We start from the raw sequence: 8,199 nt of genomic DNA, 5'->3' as shown, positions 1-8,199 counted from the left end.
CACTGAGGCACAAAGAGGTTAAGCAACTTGTCCACGATCACACAGCTAGGAAGTGACTAAGCACAGACATGAGCCTAAATAATCTGACTCCACAGCAGGCACCCTTCCCCCAAACCACATCGTAGGATCCGCCACAGACAGTGTAAAGGAAACTTTGGAGGGAGGGATGGTGCTATGTCCCCTCACTCCTTAGAGAAAGATGCTTCCAAGCTCCCCCACATGACCCTTGCCAGCATTCAGGGACAAAGACAGCAAGGACTTCTACAAACAGGAAACGTGTGCTGCTTGGTCACACAAGAGAAATGCAGTATCTCCTATAGGTTCTTAGCAGCCTGTAAGGAAGGACCAGAAACAGAAGAATCCAGGTATTCTGGATGTTTCTTGTTTTTAATCTTTTCAGGGGCAACTGCTATAAAAATCGTGGTATGTTTTCCTCCACCTTTCTCTATGCCTTTACAAATGGATTCATAGAGATATGTTTTTATATTTTGCCTGATTTTTTTTAACGTTTGTTTATTCTTAAGAGAGGGGGAGGGGCAGAGAGAGGGGTGGACAGAAGATCTGAAGCAGAATCCGTGCTGACAGCAGAGAGCCCAATGCGGGGCTCAACCTCATGAACTGTGAGATCATGACCTGAGCCGAAGTCAGACGCCTAACCAACTGAGCCACCCAGGAGCCCCTATGTTTTGCCTGATTAACTTAACATTATCCCAAGACCATTGTCCTTCTTTTCTGGGAGGCGATCAGATGCCGTAGTTAAGCCCACCAGCCAGACCATCAGAAGTTAGGGTTCAAAGTTTGGCTCTAGCCCTCCGTGATCTATCCATTCCCGGGACTTCGGCACTTTGATTGGTACCATGGTGTATAAAATTTCCTTGAAACTTGATAAATAAGGGGAAAGAATCAAACACTTACACCGCCTTTCCTGTATAAACTCTACATGAAGCTAACCGAATAGTGTTGAGGGAAAGCACTCCTTTCTAGAAGAATGACAAGCAAAAATGCAGAATGAATAACAAGATTAAAAAAATCATCAACAGAGGTCCCCTCTGGCCTCAGCTTCCTCTCACGCCTCAATCCCTTTGACGTCTTCTTTTACCACCACTTGGAGAAAATTCTCTACCACTAAAGCCCAACACCGGAGAGTCTCCCAATTTTAAGGTCATCTGATTAGGAACCTCAACCACATCCGCAAAATCTCCGTTGCCGTGACCGGTAACAAAGTCAAGACAGTAGCACCAGGATGCAAAGGTCATAGGGGCCATTTTGGAATTCTGCCTACCGCACCCTCCCACCAGAAGTGTCACCTGCACCTCTTGTGTGATGTTCTGGCCTCTTCCCCTCCTTCCTGGACCAGGAGGTGCCCGCCTTGGGCTTGGGAGGATTGTTTGTTTGGAGGCAGGGAGAGGGAAAGGAATTTAACAGTCAGGGGGAAATGTTTTATTGTTCTTTAAATTTTACATTTACATCTGTACAAATGTACAAAATGTACATTTTACATGTACATTTACATTACATTTACATGTAAAATTTAAATTTTACATCTTTCTTTTAGTTTTCTTATTATGGGGCTCAGAGAAATGGAGTAGGTGATGCCTGATCTAGGGTTCTGGTATCTAGTATCTAGTATCTATCTAAGGATACTGGAACAGGCATGAGGACTAAGTTGGTGGGTAGATGTAATGTCCTTAGAACGTGGCTGGCACATAGTTAGTGCTCACTTAAAGTGTCAGCTATTGTGTAAGTGTGAATGGTTAATATTTTATTGGATTGTTCTGGAGATCAAGTGAGCTCATCAGTGTCAAATACTCACTTTAGCCCAGAGCCAGCCCTGCAGTACATGCTCAGTAAGAGAGCGGTCATGAAGCTAACTGAAGGGCTTCGGGACTGTTGGACCCCAGGAGAGTTTCCTTGGCCCCTCCAAGGCCAGGCCCCGGTACGAAGAGAGTATTCTGTTTTTCCCCTCATTTTAACATCTGTATTGAGGTGTAATTCATGTGCCATACATTTCACCCACCTACAATATAAAATTCGATGGTTTTTAGCATCTTCACAGATATGTACGACCACCCAATGGTCTATTTTAGACGATTTTCATCATCTCAATGAGTAACCTCGTTTCCGTTGGCTAAAATTCCGAACCCTCCCTGCCTCCCCCTCTCCCCTCACCCCCCCCTTCCATGATTTGTTTTGATTTGAACATTGTGGGTGGAGAAAAATCCTGATCCAGAGAAGATAAGAAGACAAAGAAACTATGCCCCATCTCTGCTAGACCTTCCAGCCAAGCAGACAGACCTTGCCTCGGGGAGGGGATGGGGAGGAGTGGGGGGGCTGCCAAGCCCTGCTCCCCACTCTCCTTCCCTTCAAACCTTCAGCCCCCATCAGAGCAAGGCCTTCCATAGTTCTTGCACACAACTCAAGCAAGACTTCTTAGGGGCTTTTTTTCCTCAAAGTTCTGTATCCTTTGCACAGCACAAAATGTTGTGAGGAAGAAAATGTTGTATTTTTTTTTTTATTAAAAATGTGTGTTTATTTATTTTCAGATAAATGGAGACAGGGCAAGCAGGGGAGGGACAGAGAGAGAGAGAGAGAGAGGGAGAGAGAGTATCCCAACGAAGTTCCACACTGTCAGCCCAGAGCCCGATGAGGGGCTCGATCGCAGGAACTGTGAAATTATGACCTGAGCTAAAACCAAGGACCAGACGCTTAACCGGCTGAGCCACCCAGGCGTCCCAAAACCTTGAGTATTTAAAACCAGGTTCTCGGGGCACCTGGGTGGCTCAGTCAGTTGAGCGTCCTACTTCAGCTCAGGTCATGATCTCGCAGTGAGTTTGAGCCCTGTGTCGGGCTCTGTGCTGACAGCTCAGAGCCTGGAGCCTGCTTCAGATTCTCTGTGTCCCTCTCTCTCTGACCCTCCCCTGCTCGCACCCAGTGTCTCTCTCTCAAAAATAAATAAATATCCAAAAGATTTTTGTTAAACCAGGTTCTCCACTGGTTTGGGGATGGGGCAGAGAGTGGCTGGAGGAAAGACATGGCCATCCAACAAGTGGACTATGAGAGGGGCAGCCAGGCTATGAAGGAGCAATAGGGTCAGCTTCTGTGTCCCAGAGGAAGCCATCCACCACTGCCCAGAAAATCCCCTTCTTCTTCCATCCCTTCTTTTCACCTTCCATCACCTTCTATCCCCTAGCCCGCAGTACAGAGACGGGCCCCAGGGAAGCATGAGCCTTGGAATCGCACAAGCAAAAATCTGAATCTCCCTCTTGCCTCTTCCCAGGGCCCCAGGGGGACTTCAGCAACCTGCAAGTTACTCCGACCCCTGTGCATGTTTGCTCATGTGTTACTATAAGGATATTGTCCACCTCTCGAGAGTGCTGGATCTCTGCTGTGCCTAATTTTATAAGTATGAATTGTTTCCGTTGGATGAAAAATAGCTCTTCCTTTCCGTCACATAGATCACCAACCCAGTCACAACCCAGCAGCGCCCAGGGGCTCCCAGAAACGAAGCTTCTATGTCTGGGGTGCAATATTATATGTTCCCATATCTTCATGATTACTTGGTGTAAGAAGCGTGGACAGTACTGGGCTTTTCCGGGTCCCTCCTGCCTGACACGTGGAAGCTGACAAGATGGAGTCCCTGGGAACACGGTGTGTACCCACCGTGCCCATGACCCTCACAGACCATGCGTTCATGCAGGTTGACTTAAGAGCATCAGCAACCAGATCCCAGTAAGGGAAGGTATAGGGTCTTGAGGGAACAGTGGGGTTGTCCAAAGCAGTCTGAAAGGAATTGAGGGTCGGGAGCGTGAGGTTTGAGGGGGACGTGGAGAACTGGAAAGAGGTGGGAAGGGTACCGGGCAGGAGGTGTGCTGTGCGTGACCCTCGGGACAGGCAGGATCCATGGTGATTTCCTGCCAGAAGCCCAGCTCCAGCCCTAGATGGTTCCCATGCCAGATATCAAAGGTTCTCAGTAACAAACATACTTCCTGCCAAGGCCCAGGGAGGCCTCCTCTGCCAGCAAGGGAGCTTTGGGACTCAAATGGTGTGGAGGGGCAAAGCAAGAGGCAGAGAGTGGGTGTTTGTGTAAAGTTTACCCACGGGGCAACAGGGCCCTAGTCGCTGGGATGCATCCGGCATCCCCTGCAGAGAAGGCTCCGGTCCTCCCGCTTTCTCTGCCCCCCCAGGAATGGAGGGCACACTGGTCACGTGCTGGTGGGGCTGATTCGACAGGAACCTGTGAAATGTTAGTTGGACGTGGGGGGGGTGCGGTATTTCTCCCCCGTTTTTTTTTCCCTTTTCCCACTCTTTTTTCAGAAACAGGACCTGGGCCTCCAAGCCTCTGTCACACATATTGGTTCTGACAGCTCAAATTAATACGTCAGATGCTATGATCCTCGCTGGCGACAGGCCTTTTGACCCTATCAGCACAATCTGCCTCCCTGATTGAAAATCTCTGCGCCTCAAATTGATTCAGAGTTTTATAAACATCCTGCAGCCATGATCCAAGGAAGCCACCGATGAAAAACCTGAGAGAGCTTAATTTGCCCCCCTCCCGCCCCAGCCCCTCAAACCAGCAGAGTGAGACAGCAACAAGGTTAAAAAGGAGGCCTTAGACAGGCAACCTTGTAGGCTAAGAGTCCCAGGGATCCCCCCCGCAACTGAGCTACCCCACCCTTCCCTGTCTGCATCCTCAAATGCACTTGGAATGATTGGGTAAGAGGGAACAAGCATCAGGAGGCCTGGGTTGTCTGGCTGTCTAGCCACTCACGAGCCGTGGGACCTTGGAAAACTTCTTTAATTTCTCTGAGCCTTGCTTTTCTCTCCCTGAAATGAAGATACTGATAACCATTCTGCTTAACTCAGCAGGACTGCTTTGTAAGGATGGGGCGAGACGATGCTCTCTAAAGCACTGACGACACGCAGGGAATCGTGACAGGTTTTTGACAACACCTGGGGGAGAAGGAGGAAACAAAATTTGGCAAAATGTTGTTAGTTGTAGATGCTGGGGGATGAGTACGGCAGAGGGATTCACTCTGCTTTCCTCTCTAATTGTGTGTATGTTTGAAATTTTCCAAACTAAATTCTTTTAAACAATATACGTGGAGCCATAGAGTACGTAAGTTTTAGAAGTGTGTGTGTGCACGCGTGGGCGTGCCCGCACGTGCACACACACAGGCGCACAGAGAGACAAGAAGTCATTCCCTAGTGAACCCTTCCTTTCTCACACATTTAGGGGTCTTGAGAACTGCCCGTCACGATGGAGTCTTAACTAAAAAAAATGGCGACAGATGTTCATGATACACTTGTTGGTTTAAAAACTAGGTTGTCAAACACACAGGGAAGGGACAGTTCCCTGAAAGGAGATCCCAGTGGAAAGGGGTAGAGCTTTCTGCACAGGGATTCACTGTCTGTGAGGATGCACCCAGCACCCTCCTTGGTCTCCAGCAGTCACTTAGCACTCGGGATGGTAACCTATCCACTTCCTCGCCAACTCCCGAACGGCACGTTGAGCGCTCTGAGTGCCAGCATGGAGCGTGGGGTGGTGAACTCGGCCCCTGGCACCCGTCACATCACATGGCACATTATGGACTAAGTCTACAAATTCACTCCTCACAACCACTCAGGCACTCTGCTGGTTTCCCAATGCTGTGGCCTCCCCCCAGCTTCCAGCACATTCTATCCTGCTGCTGACCTCCTAGGCGAGGCACGGTGACCCCAGGGCAGCAGCGCCATTATAGGAGCGTTATAAAGGTGCTCAGAGGCTGCAGGGAGGGCTTCAGGACCCTGCTTTTGCCTAGCCTACCCAGCTGATTCGGATAAGCATGCACACTCTGGCCAGTCTTGCCTGACCACTACCAGCAGGAGTGCACCCTTCACTTGTCAGCCTCTGAGGGTGGCTTCCGACAGCAGCAGAAACAGAATGACCAGCCCTCCAACAATGGCTGCTCCGTTCCCTGTTGATACTGCAAAGGAAGGAATGCAGGATTTTCTCCAAACTTCTCCAGGGTCTCAGGGCAACTCCTGGGGGTCCTCCATCATCCCCATGGAGAGGTGACTCTAAATCCCTTCCACCCACATCTTCTGGGCTGCCTCACCAGCTCATGCTTGAGAGGGAAACAGCATAGGCAGGAAAGCAGGAGAAAGAAAAGTCTATAAATCCTAGGGCACCCTAGAGACACCAACCAAAGGTACACCCACAGGAGGTCCCCGACCTAGGAGCCATCTTAAACCACAGGGAAGTTCTCACCAATCCTAGTTCCTCATGGTGGAGGCCGGTGGTCAAGAATGTCATGGCTCAGCAACCCAGCGGACAACTCCCTCCCACTGGTCACCTCCCTGGGGCCCTTGAAGAAATAATGAAGACAGGCACCTCCCTTATTTCCTTACCCTCCACTTCCCAGGCTGTCACAGACCAAAATGCCTTCCAGCTGGTCTCTCGAACACTCACGAAACTACTCACAGCAAGTTGTCTTCCAAATAGACAACGACAAATAGATGAAACGTTCACGTCTTCAATTCCATCTGTCTAGAGTGTTCTCGCTCTGCAGCCCTGCCTACCTGGTCCCAGGTGGGTTCAGTCTAAAGAAACACGTGGCCTTGGCCTTGGGCTCAGATGCTGGCTCCGCCCCCCTTCACCAGCTGTGTGACCTCGGGCGAGTAACTTAATCTTTCTGTGCCTCTGTGTCCTCATCTATAAAATGGGAATGATGGTAGTATTTATTTCCTTGGGGTGTTCAGAGGATCTCAGCAGTGTCTGACACACAATATATGCTCTGTGTGTCAGCCCTCATCATCCTCATCACCATCACTATTAACTGTTTGTTGGGAACCCTTGTTTCTGACTTCCTTCAAATGGATCATTTTTTTCTCTACTTCCAAATCGAGCTTCCCCACCTCTTCATTTACCAAGAAGTCTGTTCTCAAAGTCCAAATCATTTCTCAAAACTAAAAGATGATCTTTCCTTCTCAAGCTCTCTTCCTTCCTACAGGCCAGACTCATTCTTTCATGGTGTTTTATGACTCTCGAGACATTGGATTTTCTCCTGCAAAAGCAACAAAATAGCCTTTGTTCATCCGTGAGTTTGTATTAATAATCGCTGCCAGTTTACAAAGCTCTTTCATTTACACCATGCCATTAATCCTTTATGGAGGCCGGAAATGGGGAGCGGCTGGCCCAGGGCCCTTTCCTTCCCTGTTTACAGCTTGCACAGGGCAGAGCTGCGGCTGATCTCCTGCCCTATGGACTCCAATGTCTGTGCTCTCCAAACCTCACCTGCCTCCGTGGAGACCCAGGGGTCCACACACCTGAAAACATACCCTGGGCAGAGAGAAGTTATTTCCCACGGAACAGCTCCCCTTCTACACATTTAGGGGTTCGAGAGCTGCCTGTTGGATAGCAGTCCTGACTAAAACATGATGACGGAGATGAATCCGAGTCAATACGGAAAGATGCTTGTGAAATGTTATTTTCAAAATAGGTTATAAGACATTATGCACAACAGGACTTCATTTTTTTAAAAATTTTTTAATGTTTATTTATTTTTGAGAGAGAGAGAGAAAGAGGGAGAGCACAAGCAGAGGAGGGGCAGAAAGAGAGGGAGACACAGAATCCGAAGCAGGCTATAAGCACAGAGCGCAACGCGGAGCTCGAACCCACAACCCGTGAGATCATGACCTGAGCTAAAGCCGGATGCTTCACCGACTGAGCCACCCAGGTGCCTAGGATTTCATTTTTGTGAAAAAAAGCAAACACACAAGGAAGCTGGGAGGGTATACACATTCAGCGTTGACAATGGTGGAAATGGTAGAAAACAAAAGCACTTTCTAATTTTTCTACAAAATGCATTATTGCATTTATCATTTAGAAAGATTAAGACTCGGAGAAATGGACACAGATGCACAGGTGCTTTTCTGTCCACCTGAGACGCGACTGGGCTGGAGATTTCTCCTCACTGAGAAGCACCAACACCCCCCGAGGGGAGAGAAAGCAACATCACCTTCATCAGCATCACTAACTCGGGCAAAACGCTACACGTTTTCTCGTGTGATCAGCACCACAGCCTGTAAAGTAATTATTCTCTCCATGCCACAGATGAAGAAACTAAGACTCAGAGAAGTGAAGGAATTCACATAAGATCCCACAACGGGAAGGACTGGGCATCTATAGAGCCCAGGTTTCTTGGTACTAAGTCTGTCTCA

The sequence above is a fragment of the Panthera leo genome, chromosome B1 (genome assembly GCF_018350215.1).
Source record: "Panthera leo isolate Ple1 chromosome B1, P.leo_Ple1_pat1.1, whole genome shotgun sequence".
Taxonomy (NCBI): Eukaryota; Metazoa; Chordata; class Mammalia; order Carnivora; family Felidae; genus Panthera; species Panthera leo.
The sequence above is the reverse complement of the archived record's forward strand: the minus strand, read 5'-3'. Positions refer to the sequence as shown.